Genomic DNA, 19888 nt, shown 5'->3' on the forward strand with positions numbered 1-19888 from the left:
TTAGAATGAAAGGGGAAGTTTTGTTTCATCATGTTGAATGATTGTTTTTCAGTGAAGTTGGGGCAAGATCATTCTACAGACTGAGGAGATCAAGAGGGGATGAGAGTTTGAGGACACTGGAAGGTGGAAGAGCTGTGGGAAGGAACTGGAGAGGGAGTGACCCTCTGAGGACCCAGCTAAAGTTTGATCTTCTGGGTCTGTAGGAGAACCAGTGTACACGGTGGCGTGATGCCCTCTGGCTTCACTCAGCAGGCTGTGAGCAGAAGGATAGGAAATAGATGGAAAATAACAGCTGCCCACACAAATGGCCATAGAGGGAAATCTCGGGAGACTTGGGCCATTTGATTTCCACCCTGACTGATTGTTCCCATTACATGGTGTAATTACTTTCCTTTGAAAATCACTATGAACTTTGGGCTGAGAAGAAATGGCATAATCTGTCACTGAAATGTGTGCTGTGTAGTGGGGAAAATATGGAAAGAGTTTGAAATCTTTTTAACAATTCTTAACATGAACAATTTAGAATTCACTTACTGATTAGTGCTGCTTCAGATCAAATAAATGATGTAAGTATCCTCTTTATAATTCAGCCCACAGGAAATAAACACTTAGTTTTCATGATCTTCCATAGAAAGGTCTTATAATGAGCTACATAATGCCAACTGCATTTTATGAGAAATAGTCTCAAGAGTATAGGAAATAGTACTGGACTAGGGTTTAGAACACCTGGGTTCCATTCCAGCTCTGCCACTATTTAAGTGTTTGACCCTGGATGAGTCACTTAATCACTCTTGGGCCTTAATCACTCATCTATAAAATAGCAAACTGGATCAGATGCTCTCTAGTGCTTTCCAGCTCTAACATTTCATGGCTTTATGGTTTCCAGTCCATCAAATCACCTGGATTTTCCTGTGTGAGTGTCACATGAGTTGGATACTAGGGGTCACATTTAGAACTCAAAAACACACGTGTCTTAGTAAACATGCCCCATTTCCTTCAATAAATGACTCTCAGCAGCTAGATGATGATTGGCCTGTTTCTCACTAAAAACATCCTTAAATGAAATTGTGTTGTTTTCCTTTTAGCTAGCTGAGGATTGTGGGGAAAGTGAGAAGCCCAGGTGTTTCTGACTCAGAGCTTTCCCTTTGGCTTAATGCTATTTTCTTTCTTTCACACATGACTCCAAGGTAGTTCAATCGTTCGGACACGGGGCAGATAAATTCTTTCATAAGCTTTCATTTTTTTCCCTTTTCCAGTATTCCTTCTTGGCTGGGTAGGTGGTAACCCCAATGAAATCACTTCTAAAAAATCAGAGTTACCTTCATGGAAAACCATTTTTAATAGCTCCTTATCGAATGATCAGTGTTTCTTCCACAATCTGCTTTCATGGTCTATTGTGCTTTCAGGAGAAGTCACCTAGCGAGATGGGCACCTTCCCAAAATTCTTTGCCAGAAGGTCCCTGCAATCTTTCTTTATCATTTTCCAATTTAAGCATTCCTCTGTCTAGCCTTGGTCACATTTGCCCTGTCTTAATGCTCAATTCTCAGGGAAGTTGGGAAATGAAAAGTCATCATGGGAAAGGATAATGTTATAAACCATTGTACCCTTAATAGTAATACCTCCTTGCGTTTATATGGCTTTACAGTTTTCAAAGTGTTTTTACAGGTATTGTTTCCTTTTAGTATCACTTTTTATTCTCAACCACCCCCACCCCACCTCTCATCTCTCCTTTGCTAAGAAGTAAAATCCAAGAGGGACACAGGAAGGAAGGTACAGCAGAGAAGGCAGGCAGCCTGGAGAAGTGGGTGAAACACCACAACCTGGATTAAGCCCTGACTCTCTTTCTTACCAGTGATATATCTTTGGGCAAGTCATGCTCACTCTCTGAGCCTGGATTTCCTCATCAGCAAATTGTGGATATGAATGCCTACTCTACCCACGGGCTCTGGACTTTAAGGAAGATGGTCATTTCTCACCTTCCTGGAACCAGTCATCCATGCTCAGCTCCCTGGATGAGCGTTTAAAGGAAATGCCAATCTAAGGTACAGTATTCACTGCTGGGCAGAGCTACTGTGCTGGCTGCCTCCTTCCTCTCACTCTTTGTACCTTGAGCTATGTAAACAACCTGGAAGAAAATCAGGAGGACCCTTTACTCCTAGAGATAGCGGGAAGACATGGTTCCCTGCCTCCTGTCCTTTGGAGCCTACCTTCCAAAGCACAAAAGACAGTGCTCTCCTCTCCCTTCCTGCTCTCATTCCCCCAGAAGGCCCAGTGTCTCCACCTTTAGTCATCTTGCTGCCCCCAATCCCTCAACTCAGTGGACTCTGGGCATGAAGCGTGGGTGCCACAAGAGACGATGGCTTACAAGCTCTTTGCTTTTCCCACTAAAGCTTTATTCCTGCTGCAGTTTTATGGTAACTCTCCCAGGGTAGGAAGTTGTTTAATTTCCTCCAAATATTTTCTAGACTTAGAATATCCTCTTTTACAGCAAAACGTGGTGGAAAGCATTGGCGTTGGAGTTAGAAAGATTTCTGTTTGCTTTCAAGATCTCCAGGCTTCTCATTTGGCAAGTTATACGATTTCTCCGAGTCCTGGTTTCCTGCCAATGCGGACATGGCCCAGTGTGGAAGCTCGGGATGCTGAGGGGGGCTTTTCCTCTTGTTCCAGAATTGTGGCTCCACCAAAGGTGAGCAGAGTAGGCACTAAGCACTCAGCATTCCCCAATCAGTGAACAGCCGGTGTGCTTGGGAGGAAAAGAGGGGGAGCCTCCACCCAATCTGTGGGCCTGGAAGGATGTAGAAAGGGATTTCTGTGTTTATACAAAGGACCTCAAAGTGTAGAGGAGAGGCAGGAGCTGTGGGGCTGCCAAGTGGCCTCTGGGTTACATGGTGGGATGCCCAGCAGAAGTATCACAGTGTATGCACAGGTCCCAAGGGAGATACAGCTGCCCCTTGGAGAAAGGGGTTCAACAGCAGAGGGGAAGGAGTGAAGCCAAACACCACCCTCAGAATGGTACCTGGAGTACCGTTTGTGAGTAGAACACCCAGAAGCAGAGGCCACCAGAAGTATGTAAGAGTTTGGCCCAGAGTCTGAAGGGTGGAGGAGAAAGTTCTAAGTCAGAAAAAAAAAAAGGAGGAAAACAGTATAAAGAGCAGACTTCCTTTACTCTCATCCTAGAACTGAGGGGAAGAGCTGAGATTGGAATGAAGTTTTAAAATAAGTAAGATTGAGTCTTAAATAAAGCAGTCCCCCTTATCTACATTTTTTGCTTTCTGCAGTTTCAGTTACCTGTGGCTAACCACAGTCTGAAAATGTTAAATGGAAAATTCTAGAAATAAACAATTCATAAGTTTTAAATTGTGCACTGTTCTGAGTAGTGTGATGAAATCTTATGCTGTCCACCTCCATCCCACCCAAGACGTGAATCATCCTTTTGTCCAGCATTTCCATGCTGTGTATGCTGCCTGTCCCTTTAGTCACTTAGTAGCCCTCTTGGTTATCAGGTTGGTTATAAGAGAGAGAGAGAGAGAGAGAAAGAGAGAGAGAGAGAGAGAGAGAGAGAGAGAGAGAGAGAGAGAGAGAGAATGAGCTGTTATAATTGTTCTATTTTATTATTAGTTATTGTTGTTAATCTCTTAACTGTGTCTAACTTAAAAATTAAACTTTATCATAGGTATGTATGTATAGGAAAAAACATAGCATATATAGGGTTCAGTATTATCCCCAGTTTCAGGCATCCACAGGATGTCTTGGAACGTATCCCCCCCTGGATAAGGGGGGACTACTAATCAAAATGAGATATAGTTCCAATAACCTTAAATGGTAAGAGTGTTACAAAAGCTGGCCAAAAAATATTTATAGACCAGCTACCTGATTGGAAAGCATGGTGTCATGAGAGCCTATTTAGGAAAATTTAAATATTTTAAATGTTTATATCCTAGTTAACTCTTCAGTAATCCAGTAATATCGATGATTGGTAGTTTATTGTTTTGGTGGCTCTTAAGCTCTTTCTAGCTGCTGCTTTCCCTACCATCTAGGTTCTATTTTTCAAAATAGTGTTTCATTATTAGACCTTTTATTTGGTTATCTTACAAATCAGTCTGCTGTTTCCTTCAAAATCCCTGCCTAACGAGTTCTGTTTCTTCCTCATCTTGAACATTTTAAACATATTAATTTTAAAATCACTTTCAGATTAATCTAACATTTATAGTTCTTTGAATATAATTTATCCTATTTTTGCACCTGTTGGTTATCTGAGCAAATTGCATTTCCTTATTTGTTTTTGGCTCATCTAAAGTGGAAATTATCTTCAAGTATGTTCTGCATACCCTGGCTGTAGAGACAGCCCTTCCTCTCAGTTTTGAGTTTCCATCTGACAGGGTCCTAAGATTTGCCAATTTATCAACTCTATTTATCTCTCTCTCAAGTCTGGCCACCCAGCTGCATGCAGAGCAGCCTGGGAATTCTGATTTTTCAAGGCTAACTCTTCTATCAATAACAGGGATTGGCAGTTGCTTCCAAGCCAAGTCCTTGAACTGTACACAAAGATTTCTCCAGTTTCCAGCCTTGTCCAGGGAGTCCATTTAATTTCCCCACCGTGCAGGACCCATGGCGTCTGCGCTGGTCCCTCTTTCCCACACACTCCAGCGCCTAAATTGTAAGAAAACCTGATGTAAATTTTGCTTACTTCTTGGGTCACAAAACCCCAATTCCATTAGCACCAAGGGGCCCCCTCTTCATTTCTGGCACCTAGAGCTTTCTCTTTGTTTTTAACTTAACAAATATTGTTAAAATATTTACCCAATATTTCTGTGTATTTGCCAGGGAGGGAGCTGGATCCAAGGAATATTTTGTGTTTCCCGTTTCTTTAGTTGGAGATGGGAGCAAACTTGGGAAAAAACTTTGATAGATTTTTAGAATCTGGTCGCCTTAGAGGGTGTATAGATTACCAGCCTTAGAGGGTGTATAGATTACCAGCAGCGGTGACCCATGTATTCTCGAATGGGTATGAAATTAGTCTTGGTGTATTTATTGTTAAATGTTCTGTAAATTCCTGAGGGAATTCAGAAAGGTGGAAAAACAAGAAGATTAAGAGCTGTTTTCAGCACTGGATTTGGGGAAGATATAATCTAATTCTGAGAGTAATGGGCTAGTGCCTCTTTGATTTGGGGAACTATTTCAGTTTTGGAGCAAGATGTTTAGGCTGCAGTTGCTGGAGAAGGAACCCACAATCTGATGCAATAAGCACCCATCTCACCCTCGCTTCGGAATAATCAGAATGAGAAAAATAACAGAAGAAATGCTTTTTGGTATGTATCTTAGGACTTCACTTTTGTGTTTTAATCTATAAAAGAGCTTCTCAACCTCAGCACTCTTGACATTTGGGCCAGATAATTCTTTGTTTGGCAGGGGTGGGGTGGCTGTTCTCTGAGTTGTAGACTATTTCATGGCTTCTGTCCACCAGACATGAGTAGCAACCCCCAACCTTAGTTGTGACAACAAAACAATGTCTCCAGACATTGCCAGATATCCCTGAGTGTGTGTATATGTGTGTAGGGGTTGGGAGGAAATATCATTGAGAATCTCTGATCTGTGAGAACAGGGGATTGTCAGCCTTATCTAATTGGATCAATCAATTTGACAAAGATGTACTGAGAGCTTTCCAGGTAGCAGGCCATGGCACACAAAATGAGCTTAGATCCTCTCCTGAAAGTGTACACAGCCTAGTAGCAGCTGAGACACATATGGGAACAAATGTGGAGATTATACTACAATGTCACATAGACTGTCTGGGGATGGACTGAGGAGAACTTCAGAGAGGCGACAGCACTTGTCTGGAGTTCACCCAGGGGGCAGTTCAGAACCAAACACGCCAGGTATGAAGGTAAGAGAGAGCTCGCTATGTTCCGAAAATCCAAAATATCAGCTTCAACATTTGCGAGGGACACTCTCCTTGAAAATCTCCACTTTTGCAAACACCATTTATAAGGCAGAGTTTTCCCCATAAAATTCATTAATGTTTTAACCAAAACTTCTGAGATAGCATCTCATATCCTTAATGGATTCTACAAATGGGGACCTAAAGTGTAGAGTCTGTGTAGGGAGACAGTTCATGGTTCCTGAGTTCAGATTCTCACTCTGCCCGTTACCAGTTGTGTGACTTTGACAGTAACTTTAACTCTCTGTTCCCCAGTCTTCTCAGCTGTGAAGTGGGAATAACAACAGTTCTTACCTCATCAGCTTGCTGTGATGATTCAGAAGGACCCACCTACCTGTAAAATACTTAGCATAGTTCCTGGCACATGGTTTCAATCATTAAAGTCCTTGACTTATCCCTCTGCTGAAACACTTCCATTAGCATTTAGAGATGCTATTAAAATCTAATTTTAAAAAACCTGTGGACCTCACTACCCTATTGTTCTCCTTTTTATAGCAAAACCCCTAGAACGAATTGTCTGTAGATTTATTACCACCTCTTGTTCTCATTCTTTCCTGAAGCCCCACCAATCAAGCCTTTGACTCCATCACTCTACCACAATGGCTATGATTGAGGTCACTAGTCTCACAGGTCTAACACTGTACCTATATGCTGAAACTCCTACATTCCTAGCTCCACTCTCGACATCTCTAAACTCCAGACTCATTTAGCTTACTGCCTATTCAGTACCTTTAGTTCAATGTTTGGTGAGCCTCCTAACATAACAGGGCTGAGACAGAGGCCCTGGTTTTCCTTCTTTCTGCAAACTGCTCCCTCGAAGGCTCTCTCATTTTAGTTGAGGGAAACACTCTTCCAATTGCTCAGGCCAAGGGTTTTGAAGTCATCCTGGACTTTTCATTTCCTCTCCTGCCCCACCTCTAGTTTACTAGTAAATTCTATCAGCTTGACCTTCAAAATATATCCAAAATCTGACCATTTCTCATCACCGCTGCTGCTTACCACTCTGGTCCAAACTACCATTATTACTCATCTGGATTATCCAAATTGTCACCTTCCTGATCTCCCTGACTCCATCCAAGTCCCTGTGATGGCTGATTGCATGTGGCTGGGCTATGGTGCCCAGTGGTTTGATCAAACACAAGTCCAGATGTTGGATTCAAAGCTGCAGCACCACATCTTTTTGTTTTCTTCAATTTTTTTATTGTGATAAAATATATATACAACATACAGTTTACCATCGTAACCATTTTAAGTGTACAGTTCAATGATATAAAGTACATTATAATGCTGTGCAGCTATCACGAACATAACTCTTTTCATCTGGTAAAACTTAAAATGAGTACCCGTTAAAGAATAACTCTCTATTTCCCCTTCCCCCCAGCTCCTAGAAACCATTTTACTCCAAATACCTCATATAAGTGGAATCACACAGTATGTCTTTTGTGACTGGCTAATTTCACTTAGCATAATGTGTTCAAGGTTTATTTATATTGTAGCATTTTAAACAGCACAAACGCCGAGTATTTACAATAACCTGTGAGGCCCTTGGTGCTGGGCCGCCTGTCCTTTTGTAATGCTGTCTCGTACTCTCCCTTTCAAGCAGGTTCAAGTTAAAAAGTGTTGTTATAAAGATAAAGTGAATACTGGTATGGACATATGTGGACAATACAATGACAGGAAACAAATGACATATCAGAGGCCTAGTGAGAGCCAGAATTGGAAACTGGTTAGTTGAGGGTCAAGGCTTTTCTTTCTCTCAGGGTTCATGGTCTCTTTGTTCTGCTTCCCTCCCATCCCACCACCATCTCTGCTCTCTTCTCCTCTGCCCTCCTCTGCTTGCCCATACTGCTCATGAACTCCAAGTGGCTGATTCATGCCCCAAGTCATCCGGTCATTTAGCAAGTATTAAATAAGAGCCTAATCTGAGCCAGACTCTGATCTACTCCTTGTGGATAAAGCAGTGAAGAAAGCCAACAAAAATGCTGTCTTTTTAGAGCTTCCATTAGATATGTGTCTGTGTGTGTGCGGTAGGGGGAGTGTTGAGGCTAGAGGGGAGATGTAAAAATATACAAGGTGCATATGCAAAGTAGATATTACATCACATGGTTAAAAGTGTTTCAGAAATAAAGCCGGGAAGAAGAATAGAGAAAATCAGAGGGGTACGATACCAAATAAGGTGGCAAAGGAAGGGCTCCTTGAGATGACTATAAGAAAGCCTGCAGGAAGGAAGGAAATAAGCTAAGAGAGCAGGGCAGCTGAAGAGAGTAGGGGTGCGATCAGATTGCTGCGAGGCAGGGAGCAGATTAGGAAGCGCCCCACAGGCTCTGAAGGTTTGGGCTTTTATTTTGGGTGAGATGGGGAACTATTGGAGGGTTTTGAGCGGAGGAATTCTGTGCTCTCTCTCACACGCTAACAGGATCACTCTGAGCACCGCATGGAGGGCAGACTGTAGGGAGACAAGGACAGGAGAAGGCCGCCCATTTAGAAGGTAATTCCAATAATCTGTGAGCTAGGGCAGCTCAAACCAGTGTGAAAGCAGCGAGAGCCCCTTACTGCTCTGCTGTGATTTGAAGCTGATTCTTCGTAAAGGAATGGATGAGGCAGAGGCCAAAACATGATCAAAACATGATCAAAGTCCTCTTTTAGTACTTCTGCAGAAGGTTGCCACACCATCTATGAGCAGACAATCACCACATTTGACTACAAAAGCCTCATCTGTAACCCACCTTATCCTTTCCTTGGGGTATTGGATGGCATGGTTCTAAATGGGGAAACTAAATTTTAACAAAAATTGTTCAAAGAATTAATTAATTAGAAAGGAGCCTTTGCATATTTCACAGGCTTTTATCTCTATTCTGAAATTACTTGATAACGCCTTCCAGGAGTTATCCTGTTGATATGAAACAGATCACAATTGCCTTAGTGGATACCAGAGAAAAATTATGTTGGAAGGTATTAATCTCTCACAGACTTCACCATTTATCTAGTTGATGCAAAGGGCCTTGAGATAATTTTAAAACTTTTTCCCCATCGTATCTTAAGAAGATAAATGAAATGAATTGAAACATTGGAAAACGTATTAAGATAGTTTGAGGATTATTCTAAGTAAAAAAATAAGATAACCTCCAGGATTCTTACTTTGGAGTACTTTGTCATTCCCTTAACTCACTGGGCCTCTTCCTTTTATGCATAGTAGGGCCTCCCAGGACAGGGGGAGGAGGAGGCTGGCCCTGGTAATATGTCATCTTTGCAGCTGTTAGATGGTGAGCGTGAAGTTGCTTCTGTTCAGGACCTACAAAGAACAGAAGGAACGAGACATCCCAGAAGCTGCACCTGCTTCTCAAAGTCACCCCGCATCGTGCCTCAGAGTTTGGAGTTTTGGAGGAGGGAAAAGAAGGCCTGAACAATGGCTTGGGAACCACGTTAGGTGTAGCTTTGTAGGCCTTGAGCACAGATCAGTGTGGGCAGCGCACAGGGAGAAAGTGACCCATCCGTCTTTGCCTCGGTGTCCATAGTCCCATTCAGAATAAAAGATTAGAAATTTCCCTCCATGTCACTGCTTCTCAGACATGTGGATATTAATCTTTGGTGCCTAAAAGGCCATGGCCATTTTTCTTTGGCTTTCTCCTATTCATTAATATACATTTAAGTTGAAAGACTACACAGTCCCATAGGAATCCATGAAGCCATGCTCACTTTAAAGGAAATAGAATACAGGTTGTAAAAATATATAAACTGACCCTCGAACAAAAAGCTATTGCTCACCTTGGGATAAAATAAAGGCCCTGAAGATGAGTAAGGAGGTTCAGGATGCCGTAGGGCCGACTTGGGCTGCTGCCTGTCTCTGGCATTCCCTGTGGCAGAGAGGCTATCCAGACGCATCTCTCATTTGGATGGAGTGCTGGTTGGGGTACCAGTTTCATCTTTAAGGACAGCTTGACAGCTTGTGTACAGTGTGTGTCAAATGACTGTCAGCTGAGCTGAAGGGAATCTCTGCCATGCCGATGTGTCCTGCATGAAGATATGCCAAACCTACAGGCTTAAGATGACTATGAAAGGAGTATTGGAAACCACTGGGAAATTCATACCACAACTGGTGGTAGCCCCCTGGTTCCCATAAGAAAGACAGAAAGTAGGAAGGAGAATTCCAGGCTGGGTTCAAATACTATGGGCCCAACCCCAGCTTCTCCTTTTGGGTTGAATAGCCAGGCTGAGCTTAAGAGGAGAAAGAGAGAAGCTTGACTTTCTCCAAAGGGGCCTGTAGTGGGTTAGGAGGAGGTGGTTTTGTGACCATAGTGAGTACCCAGGATGCTCTGAAATTCATTATAAGGCTGGAAATAAAATTATTCATGCATTCATCACCCTCAAGAAGGAGAGATTTCCTTTCTCTGAAGACCCAGGCTAAAGACACCACTTGTTCTGGGGGTTGTGTTTTGAAATGTGTTTTGTTTGCCTCTACTGGAATGAGCTAGAATGCCCTGAGGTTTGGTTCCTGGGGCAGGAGACACCTTTCTGGCATTGTTTTTTGGTTGGAATCCCGAGGCCAAAGCCAGAGGAACGTGTTAGGCTAAGTTCAGCAAGCAGGCTTGGGAGCAAACTGGGGATGTCCAAAAGATGGAGGAGGCAAGAGCAAAAGAGTGAGCAGGCAGGTGGAATGGGTACTGGGAGTGGGCACTGGGACAGCAGGCTGAGGCTCCCAAGGGCCCAGCTAAATGGGCAGCAGCCTGGTGAAAAATGAGGGACCAAACAAGCAGTGGGCTTTTATTCTTCATGCCATAGTGAGGTGCTCAGGAGAAGCCTTATCAGTCTCAGTGTCTTTTTACCCTCCCCTTAGGAAAGAGAGCCCAGTGCCATGTTTCTAAAATCTGAGAAGCCCTCAGACAACAGCCTGTGCCAAAAGGACAGTACACACACACACACACACACACACACACACACACACACACCCCTCTGGGAGGGGAAGTAAAGAGCTTTCATGTTTTCAAGAGGAAGTTTAAACAGGGTAGTCCCTGGGGTGGGGAACAGTGGGGGGAAGGGATTCAGATGATAGAGGGTAGATCTTGACCCAGTGAGGTACAAGTGGCTGAACCCAGAGTGTCTTGCTCAGGGAGTCCCCTGACCCTGGGAAGATGGAGGGAGAGCAGCTGGGCGTTGTGGCCTGAGAAAGCAGACTGGAGTTGCACTTGATCACCAGGAGCAGCCCACCCTCCTTCCCTTAGGGACGCGTCCACATCCCACTCCACACTAACTCGTTCTCTGACTTATAACCCAGCATTCAGGTTTCTCAGTCTTTTCTAACCATCCCTTTGTCCAGACTTTGCAAGTTCTGCTTTTGCATCTAAGTGTCAAGACCCAAGAACCTTTTCAAAGGGCAGCCATCCTTGGGAATTAAACCTCTTCCTAGTAATCTTTTAAACTGAAAACAGATTTCAGGGTTGGCATAAAAGATAGCCCCAGTAAAGCCAAATCCCCACTGTTTAGCATTTTCCAAAGTTCTTGTCCTCTTTTTATCTTTGCACTATATACCTGTGTTTACATGTCGTCCAGAAATATTCTGCGCTAAATTATGGATTAAGTTTGTTTTCAGCAATAATGCAAATGCCTGAAAGTCTTCAGACTCTCAAACAACTAATTTCTACTTTCTTTCTGCTATTCATATGTAAAAAGGGAAATTTTACTTGATGCTGTTTTGAGTCCTCACCATAAAAACAGTCATCTCAATTGATTGGCTGAAGTAGAAAACTAAATGTTAGTTGATTTTCAAAACAAAGTTTCCACTCTGAGTTCCCACTGTTCACAAGTGATCACATGCCATGTTGTGAAATTAAACTCGAAAAGAAAGTCCCTACTCAGTGTATTAATTCCAAAAGATAATGTGGCCATAGTAACCTCCTAGTCATCACTGTAGTAGCCACACAACTTGGAGTAATTTTTTCTGCATTCATTTATTACGTCTACACCTCTATTTCCACAAAGGGTCTGAGGCAATCCTTTGGAATATCAATAAACGTCTATCTCCACCTCACATACGTAACAATAGCTCACAATAGCCCAGAGACATTTTCATGTCAAAGGTATATTTAAATATTTTTTATCTAAAGCTACATATATAAAACACATATTGAAAATAACTATACTTTTGTATATTACCATGTTCCTGAACAATGTAACTCCATGGTACTTGAAATTCACCATTTTGAACTTCACATTATCATGAGCAAGTTGACCACATGGTTTAGTTATATGTGAAAGCCATCCAGAAAACTCAAGATCACCACTCCTTCCACTATTGTCTTGGACCAGCAGCTGGTGTCATATTGGTTCCCACACATAATCATCAAGTACTGAGGAGAGTCTTATCAGTTCTCTTTTTGCTCAGCTGGTTGGTGTGGACTCTACTTTAATTGGGACTCCATCTTTGCACACTCTAGAAGACAGCTTTCCTTCTCATCACCCCTCCCTTTTTTGGGTATCCTCCGAAAACTTACCTTTAGCCCAACTATCTCTTTCTATGTGATTAACTATCTCTGAAGTTTTGTCATAGTTTTCCACTGCAGCTTCCAAGGCCATTTGATATCTGTGCTAGTGACAATTACCACTCTGCTAGAATGTTAGAGTAAAGGCAGAAATTATCATTTGTTTTATACTGGCCTTTGTCAAACCATACTCCACACTAGTTCCCCCAAATGTTAACATACATTATGAACAAAGGTTCCATGATTAATATGGTTTGTGAAAAGCTGGTGATTCTTATGCACATTCATTAGCATTTTAAAGACTCAAAGAAGACCTACAGTAAGGGCTTAATTTGGCTTAACCCAGCATTTCCCAAATTTATTTGCCACAGGCCCTTACAGACCTCTCCACCCACAACTATTTTTATGACATACAGTTTGGGACATGAATATTCATGGATCTTGCAAGGTATAGATAGTCATTATTCAGATAATATAGATGAGGATATATTTACAAACTGAAATAATTACTATCATGACCCTGACTTTGGCTGTGGGTTGGAGAAGATTTTCCCAAGGATGTCACTCTTTTGCTGAGACCTGAGTGGTGAATAAGAGTTAGGTACATGCTGGTGAGAGTGGAGTGAGATGAAGAGCTTTCCCCAGATTATGCAGTCCAACCTTCTGTCTCAGTGGAGTGGCTTCCAGGCTTCTAGGTCAGCTCAGAAGACAAGGATTAGGAAAAGATACTTCATTTTCTCTGACATATGGCCATCCATGCTAATCTCTGGTAACATTGAGATTTCCTTAGAGAAAGAAAATGAAAAGCCAGAGAAGCCATTAAAGCTTTTTTGGGAAACAAAAATACCCTCATAGGATTAGGAGACAGCTGTGATGTAGGAGGTGGTAGTTGGAGACAGTGAGGAGGGAGACGCCAAAGATAACACCCATTTTTATAGCAAGACTCGGTTATTTTTACAAATAATCGTACAGATTTTTCAACTATGGTCTATGAAACATAGACTGTCACTCATCAGTAGTTATAAGATATTGTATAGTACAAACCTCAAGAGTTTAGCCTATTTTCCACATTTGTTAATTGAATGCTGAAATTATCCATTTTCACCAATGAATCAACTGAATTTAGTGTTTAAAGGATTGAGACCAGGTGCAAGAAGCATTCACAATTAGGGAAGCAATTATGGGTTTATTCGAAGACCATAAAGTTGAGGCTTCTGACTTTTTTTCCCCCCAATTTTCAGGGAAGATGATCTAAACATTCTTCTCCCTTTGCAGAGAATCTAGTTTTGAGAAATCTGATGTTCACCCTCTTCTAGGCTCCCCTAAGTGCACTACAGTACAGTAAGCCAGACTTCCGTGCAGCGTTAACAGATGGTGATGGTTTGCCTGGAGTGACATGCATCTTCATGGTTGACAACAGAGCACTACTGACAAGTGATTTACCTGAGCAGGTACCACCTCTCCTGTGAGCTCACATGGTCAGAAATCCAGGAAGCTAGCAGAGGGAGGGAGAGAGAGAGAGAGAGAGAGAGAGAGAGAGAGAGAGAGAGAGAGAGAGAGAGAGAGGCAGGGAGCATGCAAAAGAAAGTGCACAAACGAAATACTTACACCTGGGTGTGTAAGTAGGATGTATTATCATGAAAGGATGGGGTCTCCGAGGGTTTAAGCTTAAAGGAGGGGCAGTGAACCAAGAGCATGAGGAAGAAACTATATTGTTCTCAAGCAGTAGCAAGCCTAAGTGAGCAACTTGAGATTTCAGCCTGCATTAATGGTGCAAAGTCAGTGCCATGAGACTGCCTCAGCTCATAGCAAATCCAGTTCTCCTAGATTGGCGCTGAGGGTTCTGAGAGCAGAGTCAGAACAGGGTAAAGTGTTGTAGTGCCAGAGGCAGCCCTTAGAAATGAACTCCTCCAGCTCCATTTTGACCTCTGGGTTTGTGGCTTTGTAAAGTTTACTCATGACGATGAGCAGTGAACACACGAAGTGCGAAGCCTTCTCATGGTCTTGCTCTGGGAGAAATAAAACAGCACTAGTTTGCAGGTAAGGTTCAGAGAAATCTGTCTGTGACTTCACTGTCAATATATTGGGGTCTTTGGAGTGCGGGTTCTAGAATCAAATGGACTGAACTCTGAATCCTTACTCAGCCACTTAGTAAATGCTGTTGTCAGTCAGAGTCCATTCACGAAAATGGAGCCATGACAGTTACTAGAGGAAACTTAATATGGAGAACCAATTACAAATGGAATGAAAGAGCCAAAAAACCAAACAGAAGACAGTGACACCTCCCAAAGACTAGCAAAAGTAGGAAGCCCTAGGGCTGGAGAGTCAAAGGCAGAACGGGGCTGCGTGGTGGGAGCCGGGAACATGGAAGGAAGGCACTCACGTGGGGTCTGGGACATGAAGAAGAGGCAGGTATTGCCAAAGGGGAAAATAGCCTGGCTTCTCCTTTTCTCCTGCTATTCAATTTCCAGCCAGTGAACTTCATGGTGAGTCAGAAGCCAGTTGGCAAGGGAGCCTGAGAAATATAGTTAGCAATGCCAGCAAAGCAGAGGAAAGCTGGGAACTGGATGTAAGGGCCAACAGGTAAATGACCAGCCTAGGAACTGTGTGATCCAGCCTCTTAATGTCTTACAGCCTCAATTTCCTGTTTGTAAAATGGGAATATTATTCCCACTCTTAGGATTGTTGGGAGGATTAAATGACTTAATATGTTTCAGTTGGGTTTTCTTGGTTGTAAGGAACAGTGTCATTCAAAGAACCTCGAGTAATTGGAGTGGGAGCAGGGAGACAATTATAAAGATCCCTGTAAAACCAAGGAAGTATGGGTCCAAGCCCAGGGTCAAGTTTCACTGTAACTGATGAGGAGCCAAACAAGCAGCCTCCCAGAGGAAGGGCAGGAATCACTGCCAAGTTAGGTCTCCTGGTGGCTGGAATCAGAAAGACCTTCAGAAACCGGAGCACTTCTCTGGATCTCAGTTGTGGGAATTGTAGAACCTTGCTTTTCTTTTAATATATTAATATGACTCCAAATTTCTCTGTGGACCTGGTTTCCTCTTGCAGCTGCCAAATGGCATCTTCGTACTTCACTCTAAAGCTTATATGTTTTGTGCTCTCAGAGTCTCTGCTTTCTCATGACTACGTCTTAATGGTGATTCATCAGAGCCCTTTGCCCCCTCTCTGCCTCAGGATCTTTCAGCTTTAGTTCCCGCTGAAAATTATTTTCCTCTCCACATATTTTCTGATCTGATTTCATTGGAACAAGGATTCTGTGGGGCCCGTTCTTTTGCCTTTGGTAGATCTTCATTTTAGGCCTCTCATAGGAACCTTACAGGCTTAGATTGCCTTGGTCTTTGGTCCAGTCAGCAGTTTTGAAGAAAGTAGGAAGGGTGATATGGTCCAAAATATGACTAACCAACACTGTCCCTTCAGAAGGGGCCATGGATGAGTAACTAGCCTGTTCCTCACTTCTGTCCCCACCTGTCTCTGGCATATTTTGGATCCCGTAGCTCCACAGAAGTTAGAACACCTGGCTACCTCTGCTTACTTGTGGTTCAGACCCCAATTGCTCCCCTTTCCATTTTTTTCCTCTTATGATTCTAGTAAATAGAGATATTTAGCTTGTTTTGAACGTGGCCAAGCATTTTCTTTTCTTTGTTTGTATTTTACATATTACAGAAAGCCCTTAGGAGCAAAACAAAGCCTCAAATTTTGAACTTACAACATCATCTTGACTAGAATTCATGCCAATAATTCCTAAAATTTATGACCAATACAAAGCTGGAAGTTATCAAAATTAAATTCTTATGAGAAACTCTTTTAAGAAGAAAGGGTGACCAAGTGGAGAAAAGAGAAAAGAGTTGAAGATAATCTAGCTCACAGATTAAGAGAACATGATTAAGAGAAGGTGTTGATGCCATTGAAGGTAACTGGAAAACTAGAGTATAACTTCAGGCATAGTCAGTTTAGAGACTGAGGTAAAAATGGACTCCTTATCTTAAAAATCAATAACCTCACAAAAGCAAAACAAAAACATTTAAATGACAATAAAATCAGTAAACAAGTGGCTGAGTCAGGTGATGAAGGGAAAATGAGCTCAAAGACAATTTTAGAATTGAAGTGAGTGACATACTTTGTCTTAAAATTGTTAAATTCTACTCACCTCCTGCCACCTGACACTGGCCAAAAATCCCAAAGCAACCAACCGAAAATCAAGAATATACCAGGATGAGCAATATATGGAACCATGTGAAAAAATGAACTGACCGTGGGATTTACTGCGGAGTGAATAGAATTTCTAGGGAGAAAAGAATCGTAGCAACGGATTTCTCAGCACATCTCAGTTTCTGCAGTGGGGGTGGACAGAAGGCAGGAGAGGCAGAACTTACCCACTCATCTCTGTCTGCCACACTTCAGAATCCGTGCGGGTCCAGAGAAGTGCCGCAGACTGGCTGTGAATGAGGACATGGCCTTTCCTCAGCCTCCCTATGGCCTGTCAGGACTTACACCTTGTTTTCTTCATCAAAGCATTTGGGGGCACCTCTTTCTTTCTGGAATGGGGGATAGGGCAAAAGATAAATGAGAAGGGTCTGGCCTTGGCAGTCTCAGGGAGAGAAAAGCAAAGCTATTCCTACTACTTGTCAGACTTACCGAGTGAACCCAGACTGAGAAGCGAGTGAAGGAACTGTCTTCAGGGATGGGACACTTCCCTCCTTGGAAATATTCTGGCTGGACAGGCTGACTGAAGAACGAAAGGCTTAGTTAGTGCTGCCAGAAAAGAAAGATCTTGGCTGACATCTGTGGGGTTGTTCTTGTCTTCAGAGCAGACAGAATATCGACTAACTGCCTCCTGAACTATTGTACTGGGGCTGTAAAGTAGGTCAGGCCCTGGTGAGTCAGAGAGGACAAGTCAAAGGTATTTGAATTTAATATAGAAGAATGGAAGTTTAGCTGGAGAGTCACGAGACTTGGGACCCCTTTTGGTTCCTGAGACCCTCTCACAGTGTGGCCTGGCCTTTTCTTTCCACTTCAACAAAAGGAAGGATCAGACAAGATTATTTTCAAAGTCCTTCCAACCCTAATTCTCAATCACATAGATGGGGTGGGAGGATGAGGGCATACAGAGCACAGAAAGTGGTTCAGTTGGAAGCCAAGGAAACAATTTAAGTTTAAACATTAAAATGGCAAAAATGGTAAAGAAAAGAACCCAATTTCTCTCCCCCCAAGAAAGATCAGAAGATTTTAGATTTGAACTCATCAAAGTTTTTTCTCTCTCAAAAAACCACACTTTGTTTTACTCATAATCCCTTCTAGTGCCTACAGTGCTTTACCAGCCTCTGTGTAGCTACTGGTTTTCACATTTATGGTCAGAGATCTTCATTTAATGCTCTTAAAAGTGTTGGTATGAAGCTCACTAATGGCCACACTGGGAAATTATAGAGATTCTGTCTAATGTTTTTGTCCCTTTACTGTTTATTCAGATCCATCCCCTCACCTTTTCTCCCAGATAAAGGAGTCCAGAGGAAATGCCATTTTAGATTCAAGATGTTAAACTCATTCACTACGAGGTGTGGTCAAACAATATGTTGAATGTTTTAAAAAAAATTATTACAACAAAAGACATGCTGCATTAAATCCCTCAAAATACTCCCCCTCTCTTTGAACACACTTATCCCATCATTCCTGCCACTTTCTGAAGCAGTTCTGGAAGTCCTCTTTCGTGAGCGTCTTTAGTTGTACTGTCATGGCTGCCTCAATGTCCTGAGTCATTTTGACTTTGGGGAAGAACCAGAAGTCACACGGTGCCAGATCCAGTGAATAAGGTGGATAAAGACACACCATAATGTTTTATTTGACAGAAATTGCTGCACACCAGAAGTGATGCGTGACACGGAGCATTGTCATGATGGAGGATGATTTACGGCTCACTTAACCACACCTTCTCTCAACCGTAGCTCACACCCTACTGACTGCACCAAACAAGTTGAAACTTGTCACACACTATTACTAAGCTTTGATGTACCACTTCCGACATTGAAGATCCCTGCTTTTCCATTGGATGGCACTCTGCAGGAACATTCACTGTATTTTGTCATCACAACGGAAAGGTTCCGTGTCACACATAGCCTCTGGTACAGCAATTTCTGTCAAATAAAAACATTACAGTGTGTCCTCATCCACTTTATTCACCAGATCTGGCACTGAGTGACAACTGGCTCTTCCCCAAAGTCAAAATGATTCAGGACATCGAGGCAGCCACAACAGAACAACTAAAGATACTCACGAAAGAGGACTTCCAGAACTGCTTCAGAAAGTGGCAAGAACAATGGGATATGTGTGTTCCAAGTGAGGGGGAGGATTTTGAGGGGGGTTAATGGCAATGTGTCTTCCGTTTACTCTAATAACTTTTTCATTTAATCATTCACTGTATTTTTTGGTCTTACCTCGTACTTATTCAATATTTGTTGAGAACTGCTATGTGTTGGGAACTAGCACTGAGATAGATACTAGTGACAAAGGAGAGAATCAGATGTGATCCCTGTCTTCTTAATACCAGTAGACATGTTCCAAGGGGCACAGCCTGGAAACAGGAAAGCAGAAAATAAGTTACGTAATTATTTATTGTGATAAGGCTTCTGAAGCAGACAAAGGGCTGAGAGACGAAAGGGCAGTGTGATGGTGTACCCATCTGGGTGTTGGGAAGGGGTGAGGGGAGCTTTTCTGAGTGTGTGGTCAGGGAAGGTCTCTTTGCAGAGTTAATATTCCCTCTGAAACTTGATAAGGGGAAGCAGCTATGCCAAGGTGCAGACCTGATTCTAGGCAGAGGGAAAGTGCTGGGGCCTCCGGCAGGTGAGAGTAACTGGTGGAAGGAACTGATGAATTTCCAGAGAGGCTGGGAAGATGGATGTATATGTCCTTTTTACATACTAACATGGGTGGAATTTTCATATGTAAGATTTAGTTTAGCTACTGACAAAAATTTCCTAAGTTCATGTGTATGAAACACTGGCAAAGGCTCCTATGGAACCGCTCAGCAAGCCTCATCTTCTTTAGCATAAAACCCAGCAGAAGCTGGCTCCATGTGTTGGCTCTTTCAGTGTGAACACCAACCAGGGATACTTGTTTGCAAATTGAGGACTAGAAAAATAGGAGCTCAAAGAATGGGAAGTATATCCAAATGATAATAGTTAACCTTTATTGAACCTAATCTGTGCCAGGCTCTTTCTAATTGTTTTTACATGTTTATTTTAAGCCTTGTTTCATTTCTGTGAGGTAAGAATTATTGTTATTCCAATTTTACACATAAAGATAGTCACAAATAGGTGCATATGCTTACCCATGGGCCTGCAGCTGTGGGACTCCAGAACTCATTCCCTTAACCACTAGGCAACACTGCTTGAGGGATCAGTTTCACGTAAGGACTTCGGCTAGCACATTAGTAAGGAGGGGTGGGGATTGTCTCTCTGGAGTTCTTTA

General features: G+C 42.5%; 1 protein-coding gene across 1 annotated transcript in view; it reads left to right on the plus strand.

Moving 5' to 3' along the window:
- Positions 1–1853: 1853 nt before the first annotated feature.
- Positions 1854–19888, plus strand: part of ZNF366 (zinc finger protein 366) — a 129007-nt gene continuing 110972 nt past the window's right edge. Inside the window, exons 1-2 of the mRNA XM_081054553.1 lie at positions 1854–2043; positions 2548–2687. The gene's annotated coding sequence lies outside the window, so the exon portion shown is untranslated. The remainder of the gene's footprint in view (positions 2044–2547; positions 2688–19888) is intronic.

This window comes from Rhinolophus hipposideros (assembly GCF_964194185.1).
Source record: "Rhinolophus hipposideros genome assembly, chromosome: 7".
NCBI lineage: Eukaryota > Metazoa > Chordata > Mammalia > Chiroptera > Rhinolophidae > Rhinolophus > Rhinolophus hipposideros.